The following is a 17,323-nucleotide window of genomic DNA, read 5'->3' on the forward strand; positions in this document are numbered from 1 at the left end:
ACAGCACCATTCATTATCTGATTATACTGAAATTCTTAATCAGCAATAAAAGCAGCATGTTTTGGACTACAGACCCCTATAATCTCCATTCTCTTCAAACAAATGTCATCTTCAAGTTATTGATTTTCTGAACTGCTTTTTATGTAACATTTGGCTTCTATCCATGAGACAAGCCCCACATTTGCATATTCACTTTTCATGAAAGCAGGAGCTGATGTACAGCCCAAAATCTACAAACAAAGAGAGCGGTGAAATTTACAGAGCCCCAGCAGCCCTGTTGGGTGGCTGCTGCTATGGGTTGAGTTGCTCAAAGGCACTGCTATTTCTCACCAGAGCTGGGATGCTTTCAGCTTTAAAAACCCTGTATCCAGCCTCATGGGAAGAGGGCCCTTGATGGCAGACCAGATACTGCCAAGAGATCAAACTCTTTATAGTCATAGTTGTGCTTAGAGAGGCAAGTAAAAATATGTTGGACTCTCTACAACTTTACTGTGTCTTGACACCCTCAGTATTTTTCATCTTTATAAAAAAATTAAGTTTAAAATACTGTGGGAGACTCAGAATTTCCATCTTAAGTACCTTGAAGTTTTTTGCTCTTAGAAAAATTAAGGTACTGATTAAGCAGCAATTTATACTATTTCCATTTTTTGAAGTTAGTAATAGCGACCTTCAGTGTCCTAAAATGGATATGTTTGTTTATTGAAATAGCTACTAAGGCAACTGTGGCTTTCACTGAAATTTTCCACAATTTATTGTAGAAAAAAAATTCTTATTTACAATTTGTTTTAATCAGCAGTGGCAGTGTTAACATTGCACCAAAGCAATCTTAATCAGGAAATGCCACACTTAATTCTGTCAGTATTCAGAATTGTCTCTCCTGAAAGCTCCTCAATGTTTAGCTATCTTGGTGCTGTAATTTAGTGTTCAACTGGCTGTAATTAATCAAGTAATGATGTAATAAAACCACATGCATGTTTCCATTCAAGATGGTCAAACAATAAGCCAATGAACCACAACCTGTCTAGAAATGTTTACAGACCCCACTTAACTTACTGACATTTTAAAATGCTACGTCCTGCAAATTTACACTGGTTCAGGCAATGAATATTCTTGCACATAAGAGACCACCAAGCCATGCAAGTGCATGAGATTTCACCTGGCCTAAACAGCAAAAAAATCTAATAAACTCATAAATGATTGGATTAATTCTGCCCCAGGAAGCCAGCCTAGTGCACATACCCTCTACAGACTAACTGTGCACAGTAAGAAATAGAAAAAGTTGTGCTGCGTTAATTTCTCATTAGAAACAAGGGGAAGAAAAGAGAAAAACATGCTTAAATGCTGAGTGCAGGTCCCCTCTATAAACGGCAGCATAGCCCACATTTGACAGCACATTTCTCTTCAAAGCACACACTGTAAGAACTGCCCACAGAGACCAACTCCACAGTTCAAATGCTTCACCCATTTGGTGTTTGTTTTAACCAAACTAGCTGATAGACTTCTAATTATTTTTCTAAAATTTCCTTAAGCCAGCCCGTGGAAAAAAACCCCAATGAAGCAAAAAAAGCCCAAATCACCAAACTGTTGCTCTGAACTGTGACTGCTTTACCAGACCTTTTAAAAAGATACAATTGGGAACCAAAGAAGTCAAAATGGTCTGGAGTAATCACTGGACCTTATGTTTCTGGTTTCTTGTATCTGCAAAACTTTTCCCAGGATTTGCTAATACAGCTCCTCACTGTGCCCTGTGCTGCCCTGCCTGAACACACAAAGCTGTGAGGAAAATCCTACACCAAACCCCAAAAGGGGACTATGCAGTCCCAGCCCTGGTGTGTCCAGACAACACCAAGTTAAGGGACATGATGGATTTCCCTTTATGTCTGCGCACCACTCTCTTCAAGCAAGCTCTCTTCACTTCCCTCCTTTGGCTTCATGGGATTTGGGAGTCTAAAATAGAAAACCTGGAAACTGCAAATGCAATTTCATGGTGTCCTGAAGGACACAAGACTACTGCAATTTTGTGCTGCCACTGTACCTGATCCATCTCAGTTTGGGAGTTTGGTCCTGTGCTGAGGCACTGAGCACATGGGGGCTTGTTCCCACAAACCTCAGGGCAGGCACAGAGCTGGGTGTGCCTCTGCGCAGTCAGGGACAGCAGGTCCTTCACTAAAACAGACTTTGATGACTTTTCCAGAGCACAGTGCTTGCCATCTCCAAGGATTTCTTGTCCTTCATGACACTGAGCCTCATGAGTGCCACACTCAGACTCTTCCCTAAACTCTTTCAAAGACAGCCAAGGTTCATCTCCATTACTGTGAAACACTGCAATGTACTTTGCAAACCTTGCAGGAATCTGAATACATGCTGGTTTCATCCAGGAAAGGAATCCCAAAATCATTCCTAAGAGTGGCATACAGAAGAGGAGATGGGCTAAACCATCTCTGTTCAGTTTTTTGAACTGTTTAGTAGTCTCACAGGCTTTTCCTCTCTCAGGTGAGTCTTTTCCCAGAGTGGGTAGGAGATAACAGTGATAAGTACACTAAAGGCATTTTAAGCCAGGCAAATAGTGTCACTATTTTGCCATGGTATATCTGAAGATATACTTGAAATAGACATAGCATTTTGGTTTGAAATGTAGCTTCTTAGCAACATTTAACTCTAAAACCTGCAAGGTTTAAATAATTTTTATCTGTCAAACTCTGTTAAATTCCCTGACAGAGTTGGAGCTTGATGTCATGGACCAACCTTTTCCATCTAGAAGGGCTGTCCTGGTTTTCTTCTTCTGCATCTTAGTTAGGGAAGAGGCCATCTTTAATTGATGCCTCAGCTGTGAATAATGTTTAAATATACTGGCATTGCTACCTACATTATCTTGAAGAGTGACATAAAAAATAATAATAATTAAAATTATATATTCATCATCCTAATTACAACTAAATACAGAACCATAGATTTAAGTGATCTTTGAAAATTGAGCCAGGACAAGCCATAGACTAAATCATCTATAGGTATTGACTTCTCCACCTACATGAGCTGGGTGAAAACCACATCATGTCATTACATCAACAAGCACTAGACTACTTCCAAGGTTATATCCTTCACAGCTGTGAACAAGCAAAGAGCAATATGAAAACACACAAAAGCCTCCCACAAGGCAAAGAATGTGATTTGCATCAACCAAGGTACAAAGGACCACATCTTCAGGCTTGCCAGTATTAATTACAAATCAACTTACAAACACCAAGTATGATGAAAGTCATTCCAGTTACACGCTCACGAACACAGAGTATTTGCAGAGAAAATAAATCTCCAGAAATCCTATCACAGACAGAGTTATTTATTCTCTGCAGAGGAAGGCAGTGCTGCTTCTCTGACATGGTTGGAATTAATGCAGGCAAGCAGCAAAGAAAACTGCAGGTGTTTCTGCTTTTTAGAACATTTAAAGTTCCTTCCACTTACTTGCAATGTAATTTTTTAATAGCTTTTGAAGCAGCTATTGACAATCCATCCTAGAGGATAAGCATTTCACTGTGAAGTCCTCCTGAACTATCCAAGTCACAAAGGCTACAGGAAAGTGGCAGTCCTAATGCTACAGCCATTATGCTGCCTTCCAGACTCAGGCCCACAGTACCGTATAAAGAAGGGATATCTTGTTCAACTGGAATTCCTTCTCCTCCAGCATGTAAGCAATATCAAACCTTCTGTCTCTTTCAACTGATCCTGTATCCTTTGATTAAAAGTCATTTATAAATATTGAAATTTCTACTAGAGCATGTTTCTAAATAGAGTGTTTCTAAATAAAGTTCTACTTGAAAATAAAGAGGTACTTGAAATATTTTCTGGAGTATGACTTCCAAGTTGTCAATCAGTTTCTAGTTCATCTGAGGTAAATAATCTATTAGAAACACACTGGATTTTTGCAAACATTTAAATCTGCTCATTGAGGCTTTTCTTCTATTTCTGCAGATATTTGGTGTCTGTCAGCTAAACCTACAACTGACATGCATACAATTTCATGATTGAATTTGTGGGGAGAGAATTCAGAGAACAAAATCCACATTGTTTCTGTTACAAGCAGAAGCCATTTCCCCCTCACTTTTGATCACATCTGAGCCAGTTACGGTGCTCTCAGTAGAGAAAATCAATTGCTCTGTGGACTGACAGATTTGCAAACAGAAAGCCCAAGTTATAGCCAGAAAACACATCTACCCTAAAGGAGCAGTTTCTCTCCTTGTGACACATCACAGCAGGCACAATGGAGCAGAACTCCTCTTAACTCCAGAGAAAGCTTTCCTTTTGGGGAAGCAACCATAAATCATGTCACCCTGACCCAACAACGGCTGAAAATTACTGTGCTTCTGATAACCCCAGAGGATAAAGGAAAAACCACAGCCAGTTTCTGAAATTCCCTTGCAAAAAAAACCCCACAAGCAGAAGTTAGCCTGGTTTTGAAGAATTGCCTCCATTTCTACAGATACGATTTTGTGGTCAAAATTATTTGCAAGTATAAATTATGGGCCCAGTCTAATACTTACTGAGATCACCAGAAAAAGGTCCTATTGATTTCAGGAGGGCTGAAATAAAGCCTATATATCAAAGTGCAGTTCTTCAACAAAAAAAATATTTCTGGATAAGTGCTGTTTGGACCTGGAAATACTTGTGGATAAAGTTTCATGTCCTCAATGTAAGAGACGAAATTGAGTTACATATAAAAGTCAGGATCAATAGCTGTCAACCTCCTGGGCTCGCAGGGTTATATTACTGTTGTGCAAAAATTTGATTTTGGTTTGGCCACATAATTATTTATAATATTTTACCACTTACCCTGTGTATTTATGCCCACCTATAAGTAAATCCAACAAACGGAGAAAAGACAAGATGGGTATTTTAGATCTTAATGATGTCTGTAGTGGCACCTTGAATACACTTGTTTTAGTGGGCATAAAGCAAATTATTGCCCAATCACAATTATTTTAATACAAATACAGCCAAGAACTTCAGCTAGCACCTAAGGGCAAGTCACTATCTTTACCTGCTTGCTGTGAAACAAAGATATCTAGAGTCCCTTCATAAATGAAATGACAGTTTTGAATTAATAAATATTCACATTTTAGTCTGGCCTACTTGAAGGACCTGGATGAGCTTAGTGACTTTTCTGTGTAACAACTTAATATTAAGGAAAACTTCACCCTTGGGGAGATATTTGCTTAAGTCAGCAAATGGCCTCTATTTATGCTGAATGTGAACATTAAAATACTTAAGTTTAAAGTGAATTAACAGAACATGGAAATTCTTGAAGTCTGTTATCTGTATGCACTAAGCAAGGCAGAAAGGATACTGACAGAGTAACTGAAGAATTCTGGAAAGTTTTCACATTACTTAGAACAAAAAAGAGGAGATTTGATGGACAAATCTGCAAGTCAAAAACATTTTGGTGAATAAATGTTATACAAGTGATTTTGTAAAGCCCGTAACATTTGAGGCCAGATTGTACCATTGGAAAAGCACGCACCCAGCTGAGTACACACATCCTTGAGGCTTCCCCCAAGAACTTGGGATAACCTCAAACTCCCAATGAGTTACCAGCAGCCGTAAGAACCTCTGGCACCTGGGGCTCAATCCCTTCATTAGGATTGTTCTGTTTAAGATACTTATCAGAAGGCAGGACTAAAAGGAAGCTTAGTGAGGAAGAAAAGAGAATGACAAAACAATGCATTCCCTTCTTCGGCCCTTCTGCTGCAAAATCCCCACAGGCCGCTGAACTCTGGCAACTCTGAATGCATCCATGATCAGATCTCAGACAGCCCTTAAAGAAAGGCATAAAGATAACACAGTTTATAAGTTTTCTAGGGCTAATTTAGAGTCCACAGTTTGGAAAATTAATTCTGTGTCAGCTCTGTGCCAAAACCTTTTTGAAGGTAAGGGAAGCACATTTAAAAGAACCAGATGTTTCAGGTTCCTAAATGCTATTTTCATAAGCAATTGTAGTACTTTATCTCACCTTGATTTTCAGAAGCCTTTTAAGGTGTTTTTGAAAGTGTTTCAAATTAACCACAGATCATCACAGCTGCAATTACTGCCTCTTCACTTCTCCTCCTGGTTCAAAAGAATACCCTGAACAAAGACTTGGCTTGTGAGATCAATACTACAAGATTTGAACAGAAGAATTTCTAAATATATTCATTTGCAAATTAGCTGTACTGCCATTTCCTTTAGAGTAGCAAAATAAACGCATTTCTAGAGCATTTTTATTGCAGCATAGTTTGATGACAACCTAGACTATATGAGAGGGAAAAAAGTGACATCACTAAGCAACCACACAAGATACAACAAAGAATTTCAGCATCTGAAATGATAAAATATTCCAGCCTAACACCCATTGAGCTGAATTTCAAAGAATTGGGATTAAGACAACTTTGGTACAGATTAAGGTCTTCTCTAAAATCACATGGGGTTTGTGCAGCTGGAAGAAATCAGGAACTCCTTTAAGGGCAGGTGCTAACACTTCCCTCTATACTACTCCACCACGAAGAGCATTTCCTTCAGCACTGAATCTGTAATTGAGCTGGCAGAAAAAGAAGGAAAGAAGTCAGGTGAGACTAATGGCTCTATTTAACAGCAATCTAAAGTAGCAGTGCACCTGAAGTTGGGCAATCTTTCCAGAAAAAAACCCAAAATTAAAGATAATGACTTATTTTTGAAACATGACAACTAATCCTACTAAAAATAATTTTAATAAATGGTAGTAATAAGCAGAATCAAACCCAGAACAGGATGCTGAGTATATTCAGAGCATTTAAAGTAGCAAATGTGTCTCACAGTGAAAGTATTTGTAAAAGAAATGGAACAGTAATGTACTTTTCCAAGTCTCAATCCAGTCAGCAGCAGAAACCCCACAGAATGCTGGCAGGACACACTCATCTTTAGGAATCAATGCTTTCAGTCAAAACCATAAATATCTTCTACCCCAAAATATTATCACTTCTGATTATGTCAAACAATTACATTCCAGTGTTAATCAGCACACATCAACCCGCAATTCTTCAACAAAATTATTTACTCCTCTCTATAAAATACATCTTGTCTGTAGAACAACTATGAATATTTCATGATGTGCAGTTATCAGAAGGAAATGTTTTTTCATTAACTTTTGCTTTATTCTGCTCTCCAAAATCCACTAAGTCTGACCACTCAGACATTTCTAGAGTAAATAAACTCAGTGCAATCATCTGAATGCTTCAGGAGGTAATTTGTGTGACCCTCAAAACCTTCACATACCTTGATCTGTGAATATTAACTCATAATTCTTACATCTCTTACACTTTACAGTGAACATTTTAGTAGCCTTATTCACACAGAGTAATAACTTGGTGCAATTTGTGTGCATAGACCAAACACATCTGTATGTGAAAAAGGATATATAGGTGGTTATTTCCATGTCTAATTAAATGCCCACACAAAATATACTTCAGTAGCAAAATAGAGCATAAAAAAAAAATCAAGAAACTTTTCCAGGCTGAAAGTTGCACATGCAGTCCACTGACAACAGAACGAGCTGTTGGGGAAGTTGCACTTGCTCACATAGTCCTAAGTAGCCAGAATGGTGTTGAGAAACAGCACCTGGAACCTGACAATTCCCAAAGAGCTTGCTCTCTTCCATTTATTATCAAACCAGAAAATTGCACCCAGCAATTTGGTATTAACAACACCAACCCCAAACACCTACTTGTATGAGAAGTCAAAAGAAACAGGACTTGTATTTCTCTGTGATCAGAGTGCACACAGCTCATTTTCTCCTGCAAGAATCAGCTCTGCTGTCCATGGAACAAATACCAATATAAAGTGTTAAACCTGTTTCAGCTGTCCAGGTGAGACATGGGAAAGGAAGAAGAAGCCATGAAACTACCCAGGAAGAGTCAATAACGTTATTTGACTTTATAAGCAGAAGTAAACATCATTCAAGCTGTAATTAAATTAATGCAGTATTTTGGATAAACAAAATTTGTGCAGGATCTGCTGCTGCAGGAACCTCTGCCCCACAGAACTAAACCCAGCCTCCCTGGACTGCAGTTTTGAACTGCTGATCAGGCTCCCTGTGTGAACAGAAAACAGCTCATCCCTCATCCCATCTACTTTCACTCCACTTCTCTGGGCTCCAAGTAAACATACAGATATGCATGTATCAAAAATACTATAATGGTTCTTAAAGGAAGGCAAAACTTATCCATGTTACTTATGCAAAAGAGAAGAAATAGGCACTGACTAAGGCAAGCTGGCTAAGCAGCAACAAGGCTTATTAGCAGGATTGACATGGGATTGCTAATACCCTTCATTCTCCTAGGAGAAGGAATTGCATACAAAGAAACAACCTGTGACTTATTAACCACCTTTTAAAAGTGTGGTTTACTTGTCAGGAAGCATTCAGCTATTCCTAAACTGGATATTACTCCCAGTCAACAAAATAAAAATGAGTGGTATTGATGAAGCACTGCTCTACCTCCCCTTCAGATTTCAGGTTACCACTTTCCCTTCTCTAGGGCCTTGATCCCTTGAGAATGCCTTACAGCCTCTTGGATACCCAAGGATCATAATTTTAACATCTAATTATCCTTGTGAGCAGCCACTGTAAGCATCAGCAAACTTCAATAGCGCTTTCAAAGGGCACTATGCAACACAGCACAGCCCATTTATATCAAGGTTAATTGGTCTTTCAGGAGCTCATCCTATCAGGAGCTAGCTATTTGCTAAAATAAACTTGCACATAACTCACTAGATAATAGATAGTGATCTTACTTTGTTAAACTTGAAGACTTAATGGGTTTAGGGCATATAAGTGAAGATCTGGCAATTTGAAGTTCAGATTAGCACAATTAAAATACACAATAGGATTTCACACAGTAACCAGGTTCTCAGAATAATTAGCAGTAAAAAAGATAGGAGATTCTTACAGAAATATGGGTTGCAGTAAAGGTCTCAAATAGGAACATATAATTGTGGCCAGCACATCCACATTTAACTTTTCTCACAGACACAGTTAGGTCTGTGCACGTTTTATCAGAGCCTGCCTTTCAAATAAGGGATCTGAGACAGGAATTCTCATCAGAATTCACTTAAAAGAAAATCTGGAGTAACTTTACTGGAAGCACATACTTCATTTGGGACCATTTGTCCCATACTTCATATCAGACACAAATGAATAGAACACAATTAAATAAGAACAACACAAATAAAAAAAGAAACTAGCACCATGCATTTTACTGTGTCCAGGAAAATATTCAAAATCAGGGCCTTGAACACAAGCAATATTTATCTCAGGAAGCAAAAAGACTCTAATTGTAACATTTGCACTGAAAGCTAAGCTATATTACCCCCTGTTCCACATCAAACCAATTGCCCTTCACACTTACTATGGCCTATGGAATTCTGCCTTAAAGGCTGCTTAACACTGATCAACAGGCTTAGAGATGGAGACCTGTGGGGAAGTTACCAGGAGATTTATCAGTAATTTTAACAAGGATCAGGCTTTTCACCATCAGAATCTACAAATTTGTATACAGCACAAACTCAGAACACTTTTGATTGGGCAAAACCAGTGAGTTTGTTAAACCCCAGTGTGGTTGCACTCATTTGGAATTCAAGTAGTTTGCTCTTTCGAAATTAATGCAAACCGAAGGAACAGCATGTTATTTTAGGCTAATTAGGAGCAAATTAGGTAATTTGGATAAATGATCTAAAATCCTTGAATGGATGCATGCCATTCAGAAATTACCCTCCCAGAAGCAAGTTCTGAACCAGAGGAGAGAACTCTCTCACTCACTCACTTCAGCATCTGAAACAAGCACTCAGAACTGCTTGTAAAGTTTGTCTGTGGAGTTTAAGAAAATATGTTGGTCTAAAATCACGCATTAAATGTTTCTGATGCTGAGAAAATTCCAAAGATTAAATGGATGTAGCATTGATATTTTTAAAGTTGATAACACATGAATGTTCAAAGTCAGAATCAAATATTTAATTCTGCTAGACAGCTGAAACATTTAGCTTTACACTACTTTAAGGTATGCTTTGGTTTGACCAGTGTTGTCTTATATATTACAACAGCTCTATTTTCATTATAGTGCAAGGACTTCATACCACCAGAGCTTCATACCTCCTCGATGTTTCTCACAGGCAGCTCCTCCAAGCACTGAGTGTTCTTGGTCCTTGCAGCAGCCATCTAACTCCAGTTCCCATCAGTCCTCTCCTTTATACCACTTTTTCTTATTGGGTACAGGTGTTGCCTGTTACCATCCAGCCTGCTCCTAATCTTTAGTAATTGGGTCCAGCTGCAACTCGTTGGGGGCTAAGATTACATTCCACATTACCCACACTGTGTCCTCCTACATACCAGGAGTTGGTAAACTCATACAATAAGCCAAGCCTACATAATAAACCCAAATTTGTAAACCAAAGGACGTGAGCACAAGGACAAGCAAAATGGTAATAGGAAAAAAGTGAGCTTTTCTGAAAAAAGACAGCTGATGACAACTAACCTGATATTTTGATCGTGCAGCTCTAATTCTTCTAGGGCCAGTTAACACTTAGAAAACATCAGTCTCAGGCTTGCATCTGGAAAATAAATTCGTGTTAGTTTAGGAACTTCAGTACCTATCCTTATGAAGGCAGCAAGAAAGTAGAACTTACGGCCTCACAAACTAAAAAGTGCTAGAAACCAGATTTGCAAACCAGTAGCATGCATGTTAAAAATAATATTGCACAGCTACAATATTGCTTATGTGAAAATTATCAAAAGTAACAGTGCAGCAACAGAATTTCTGCCTGCTTCCCCACTGTTTTTTCTCTTTAGTAAACAGTTACTGCATCAGCTTGAATATGGGTTAAAATCCATAAGAACATCCTTGCGGAACATACAATAAGCCCAGCTCTCTCCTCTTCAGGTTTGGTCTTGCTGCCACTCTAATGATCTATGGAAATTGCTTTTCATTTGACAAATTCAGAATCAGAACACAAATGTGACCCAAAAATCAAGCTTTGCCACAAATTCTTCTGTGACAGCATTTAACTTCTAAAGCCTTCCAGAATTAAATAAGGATTAAATGCCACTAACATCTGATGCAGATGTGAGCGTAAGTCTGAGTAAGTCTACAGTGACACCAGCTTCTTAGTCCCAATGGTACAGAGGCATCCAAACTATTTTAAGGCATTATTAATGAAGAACCTAATTTTGACTTGGTAAAAGAGGTGCTTAAATACATAAGTGTCTCATCTGCCACAGAATAGGAAGGCATATGCAGTTTTTAATATACTCAGGGTGAAATCCCTCTATGCAGTAAGTGGAGACACCACTGGTGCCACTGTTAACCACTCATTTACAAGGAGCACACAGACTCCTACCCACGGGGAAGGAGAAAGGTAAAAAACCCAAGGATTTATTTCTTTGCACCACAAAATCTGTGACAGTTCAACAGCCACCTGGGCTCTCGGGGCAGTTAATGCAAGACCAGGGACTTCACCTGGAGCTCTCTGCTTCTTTCGGATCCTCTGCGATCTCATAGGTATGGGAATAATGACAAAACGAAAATGAAAACCAGCATTACTCAATAAGATGCATCTGCAACATAGTGGAAACAAATGCTCCCTTTTAATCCTGAATATTCTCCTTAAAGCCCTTTGGGTTCTGTGTTTTCAAAACCAATGTAAAAATATAAGTTTAAGGTATTTTGAGTTCATTGTCCGGCGCTCAAAACCAGCTGGGAGGACAGACTGAAGAAAACTATTAATGGAATTGCTCATCCCTTCGGCGTGCTGACCGAAGCGCCAAGCTGTGCGATGTGACACCAGCAGCGCCCGCCGCGCTGCGGGAAAAAAGGGGCTGCGACAAAATAATATTTTAATATTCATTCAGGAGCGTGAATGAACGCTAAAACAGCGTCCCGGGGAGAGGCTATCGTGACACTGTGGGGCAAAGCCGCACTGCCTCCTCCTCATTAGCGGTATTGGAGTAACCCAGCGAGCGCTCATCGCTTCCCGGAGCGGCGCCGGGCTCCTGAGGGATGCTGCTGTCTCCACAGCGCTCCAGCCGGAGCATCACCGCCTCCAAACCCACTGCCACCGGGCACGGCATCGCTGATCCTCCCCCTCGCTCCGGGTATGGCACATTGCCTTACTTAATAGGTGTAAAACAGTAAGGAAATACGGCAGATAACGCTGCCAAAGTGCAGTTTAAACAAAGGTGGTTAAATAGGCAGCATCAAGTGCACACAGCTGGCGAGCAGCCTTCGTTCGGCACAGGAGCGTTCGTGGCGCTGGGAGGGAGCAGCGAATCGCCGGGGAGGGAGGAGCCGGCTGGAGCCGCCCCGGGGCGGTGGCGCCTGAGGGGCACGAAGGGGCGGCGGCTGCCCTTGCCCTACAGCGGGCACCGCCGGGCGGGCGGCGCGGCTGTGCTGTGACCCTTCACCGCCGGGATCGGGCTGTGCTGTGCCCCCTCCCTGCCGTAATCGAGCTGTGCTGTGTCTCCCTCCCTACCGGGATCGGGCTGTGCTCCGTCCCCCGTCACTGCCGGGATCGGGCTGTGCTGTGCCCCCGTCACTGCCGGGATCGGGCTGTGCCGTGCCCCCTCACCGCCGGGATCGGGCTGTGCCGTGCCCCCTCCCTGCCGGGATCGGGCTGTGCCGTGCCCCCTCATCGCCGGGGCACTCCTCAGAGCCGCGGCCGCAGCCCCAGGGCCGCCCGGGCCCGCGGGGTACTCACCGACCGCGGGCAGCAGCGCCGGGCCGGCTCCCCGCACCCCGCGGGGCGAGGGGCTCCGGCCCAGGATCCCGGGTGTGCCCGTGCTGGAGAGGCGCCCGCTGGTCCCAGGCGTTGCCCCGGAGCGCTGAGGGGAGCCCGGCCCGTGGAGCGAAAGGCCCCGCGGCCGCTCAACCCCCGGGGAACGGCGGCCACGGCCCGGGGCGAGGCGGTGCCGGTGCTGCCGCTGCTGCTGCTCTGCCGTTGGAGCTCTCACCGCTCCCGAACCGGCACCGCTCCAGCCCAAACGGGCCTTCTTCGCTCGGCTGTTCGTGCCCTTCTCACAGAAAATAGCGTGAGGTGACACAATACTTCTACAGACATCTGTGCAAGTATGTAAAGTTTTCGATTGTGGACAGCAGAGAGTTTTACTGAATAGTTTGCTGTAAGATCACCGTGGAGAGGCAGTCGTCTGACACATGGAAACAGAAGGGTCAGAGGTATTGGAATTGGCATCTGGTAGGCAGTTTCTAATCTTATAAATGTGAGTTGTGAATATCTGTCTGCTTTATAACTTGCCCTCTCACCTGTAAGAAAAATCAACTAATACACAAATCAAAAAGTTACCAGCTATCATGCAGGAAATTCGATGCACACTGGAGGGAAGTATATGCATCTTATGTAATTTTTATATACTTCTATTAAGAACCTGCATAAATTAATAAACACTCGGAGCTTGTGTTCTAAACCATATAAAAAATGTTCTGTTTTCACAAGCACAAGGAATCCACACCTGCTGATAGCTGTGTGTGCTTCGTGAAGTGTGGGGCTACATCCTGCCTGTCCGACGCGTTCCTGCTGAGCCGGGGAAGGGAGCAGTGGCACAGGGTAACTCATCACAGCCCTGCCTCACCTGCACAGCCTAAGCAGCTCCCTGAGATGGGAATCTTTTCCATGTTAATGGTTGGTGAAATGAATCAGTGATTGTGTGCTGAAGCATGGAAATACACAATTAAAATGTGGAAACCACTTCTCCCTGGCACTGCAGGGACATTTGATGCTGACAGCTGGGGATTTGATTTCAGTTCTCCTGGACAATGAGGTGTGTGAGGGTATATACTGCCATCTATTCCATTAGTACTCTTAAGAGCCAAACAAGTAGAACTGATTTTAGTTAAGGTTTGCAAATATTTCTGTTACACTATTTTCCACTTTAGTATGGCTTTTGAAACTTCTAAAAGACAGGGTCAGGGCTGTAAAACCTTCAGGGACTAGAAAAAAATTGAACTTCTAGTGAATTTGAAGGAATACTCTTTTAATATTCAGCCATATAGCTCCAACCTTATTCTATATCATATCTAAACTTGTTTTCTGAACTCTGTTAAGTACCATATTTGCCGTCTGGTGCCAAAGTAATTCACTGTCAAATCATATTTGCTCTCTTGTCACCAGCAGTTGGCTTTTTCACAAAATGTGTATTGAACCAAAATGAGAAAATAAAAATTAATCAATATGCATTTGAGTGAACAAATGAAGTTCTATTACTGTGCTATTTTTCTTTGATTTAGCAACTACCTCATGATTACACGTCTCACCTTGCAGTGCTCACCCAATCAATGTGTTTGTACATTGCACCCAAGAAAAGGCAGTCTTTTACAGTTTGCCAAACCAATAAATTACCAGTGTCATGTATTTTGTCATTTTACTGGATTAATCTTCCAGCTATTACAGATGTCCTTAAAAATCAGGATTGTATAATATAATCCAGTGTATTCAATAAGGCTATTTTCTAGAAAATGTTGACTTCACCAGAGGGGTTCAAGTCAGAATTTAAAAAGACAACCCATCAGTTCATATTATTCCTATTATTTGACTGAATTTTGTGCTAATTTCATATTAATGAAATCTTTGAATGAAATATAAAGCAAACCTTACTGTCAAACCCATGAATATGAATCAGAATATGACATACCAGGACCCATAAGCATTCCTATTATGCATGTATGCTCATGAAGATAATTTTGGTGCTGCTGAATATGGAAATATTTAAAAGGAATTTGGAGCTGAAGGGGAGGCAGTCTGCAATGGTAAAGTGCCTGGTGGAAGTTCAGCCCCTTCTGACACTGCCAAAATGCAGCAATGGGGAGGAATAATGGAGCCCTCTCAAGCCTGAGAGCTCTGCCAGTTTAGATACCGTGAGATAGGTAAGGCACATCCTGAGCTGTCAGTGAGCATCATTAAAAATGTTGTGAAATAGTTCAATGAATGTTTAATGAATATGCAAATGTCAGCTAGGAAGAGAACTCATTTTTTAATTTGCTGATTGGGGTGCAAGAATAAATTACTGAAAATAGAGTCAGGAATAAGCCATCTGTAAATTCACCTCAAGAGAAGAGAGGCTGAAAATGTTCTGTTCACTATCTCATTGCAGGACATGGTGCCCAGGGCATCTTGCCTGAGGCCAAGTCTGTTTCTTCATCTATGAGATAAGGAACTTCTGTGTCCTAGCTGCGGATGGAAAATGGTTTGGCTTCTTCTGCATCCTTCCACAGAAAATATTGTGTGAGTTCAGAGCTCTCCCAGGAGTGAAGCTGCAGGATGTGTGAACGGGGAGAAGGGAGAGGAAGGGCTCAACAAAAGCACAGCTTATGTGCCCTGGTAGGATGATTTCAGGCTTGGCTGGGTCTGCATTGGAAGTGGTTCCTAAGGAGGGAGTGACTGAGAGAAGGAGGCAGTGAATAATGCCAGCAAACCCATGCTGGGTTAAACCACAGCAGCCCAGCACGAGCTGCTGCCTGTGCACACTCAGGAAAGCCATCTACAGGGCCAGGACACTGAACCCCAGTGTTAACTGAACCCCAGAATTAAGGTTTGGCAGAGTTAATGAAACCCTTCAGTGGCCTTTGTGCTGTGGGGATTTTCCCTTTCCATGTCTGATGTCTGAGAGCGCTTTGGGGCTGTTGATGGAGGCAGAATTACTGAGCTCCTCCACTACAAACTTCTGAGAAATTAAGAGAATGCAAGATAATCTAATTTGATTCCTCTGATAATATATTGCATATATTGTCTTCCTCCAAGCAAAATGACTTTTTTTTTTAATGATGGCAGGGTTAGGTTTCTCCTGTACAGTGTAACACAACAGGCTCATATTGATTATATGCTTCACTGAGAAATTTGAAACAGATCCTGTTGAGGACAGTGGTTTAATTATCTTCATGTCATTACATAAGAATCATAAATGAAGCCAAATCTGAAAATAGCAAAGTGATATTGTTCAGATGTAGAACAATCAGGTGTAAACTGAAGATGAGTTTTCAAATAGCTTGTAAACTAGATTACCTGAAAGTAAAGTCTGTGTGGGAATCATCAATGGCTTTTAATAAAATGACCTGAACCTAAGGGTTTAGGGTTTATCATTTCACTTCTTAATTGCTTTTCACACCAAGTGCTTCATGTTTAGCTGGAGTAAACTGCACATTAAAACTGATGGAGAGCAATTAGGTAAATAACTACCACTTTGCAATTCTTCAATTCACACCAGAAACAACTCAGCCCTTTAACTCAACAGGTGTATTTTCCTCTTTCTCTCTTTTCTTGACACATATGTTTTATTTTCCTCAAATCCCAGATATAAACAGAGAAGAGTAAACATAACAACAGGGTTTTCAAAGCAGTGTGACACAAGGTAAAAGCTGTAATTGGTATTAGGTATGCTCCAGCTGCTGAGGAAAAAGTGGATTATTACCATAAATAAACAGCAACCAAACTCCAACACAACAGCCCAGTGTTAATGGAAGAAGCAGAAATTTAGCTTGTCACATTCACATTTATTGTACTCTTGATTTCCATATAACATAACAGTAAGCCCAGCTGTCTTCTGGAGAACTAAGAAAAGCAGAACCACTTATCAAAGCTGAAACATATAACTTTGAACTGACTTTGTGTGATGAAATAATACTGGCAATAAGAATTTATGAAGAAGCTGTGAAATAATGTTCCATCATATTATTAAAATGTATTGTTTGGATGGGATGGAAGCTGTAGGAAGAGGGATATATAGTATAATTAGAAAAAACAGTGGAGCATAACATAATAGTCCAGTGACAAATCTGTAGGCTGGGAAGAGCACACCAGAGCAATGTTTGGATTATGGTGCAGTGACAGCAGTAGGATCTCTGCAGCACAATTGCCTGTTCTCAGGGAACAAGGCTGAGAAAATTAATTTGCTCAAATGCAGAGTTAATAAAATACCTGATGCCTCTGGTGAACTTTTCCCAGTTGATTCTTCAGAGAGTAACAGAATGAACTAACTTACATTTCCCCCAGTGAAGAGAACCATTAAGACAATGAGCATGAAGGTAAAATTTGACTAAAATGAGTAAGATAATAGTAGAGATTTTAAACAGCTTGTGAATGACTGGTTTAGATTAGATAACAGGAAAAAATTCTTTACTGTGAGGGTGGTGAGACACTGGCACAGGTTGTCTGGAGGAGGCACTGTGCATGCCCCATCCCTGGAAATTTAAATTCAGGCTGGATGGGGCTTGGAGCAACCTGGGCCAGTAAAAGGTATCCCTGGTCATGGCAGGGGGGTTGGAAC

The 17,323-nt window shown here is 41.1% G+C and overlaps 1 protein-coding gene across 4 annotated transcripts in view; it reads right to left on the bottom strand.

Annotated features, from left to right (window-relative positions):
* The window catches only part of SPSB4 (splA/ryanodine receptor domain and SOCS box containing 4), a 149,988-nt gene extending 137,119 nt beyond the window's left edge, over nt 1–12,869 (bottom strand). For 2 of the 4 annotated variants that reach the window (XR_010441458.1, XM_064721475.1), the window contains exon 1: nt 10,148–10,219. The gene's annotated coding sequence lies outside the window, so the exon portion shown is untranslated. Of the gene's footprint in view, nt 1–10,147; nt 10,220–10,529; nt 10,606–12,747 lie in introns of those variants that run through there. The other 2 variants (XM_064721476.1, XM_064721478.1) reach the window with 2 other exon arrangements.
* Nucleotides 12,870–17,323: the final 4,454 nt, after the last annotated feature.

The sequence above is a fragment of the Zonotrichia leucophrys genome, chromosome 9 (genome assembly GCF_028769735.1).
Source record: "Zonotrichia leucophrys gambelii isolate GWCS_2022_RI chromosome 9, RI_Zleu_2.0, whole genome shotgun sequence".
NCBI lineage: Eukaryota > Metazoa > Chordata > Aves > Passeriformes > Passerellidae > Zonotrichia > Zonotrichia leucophrys.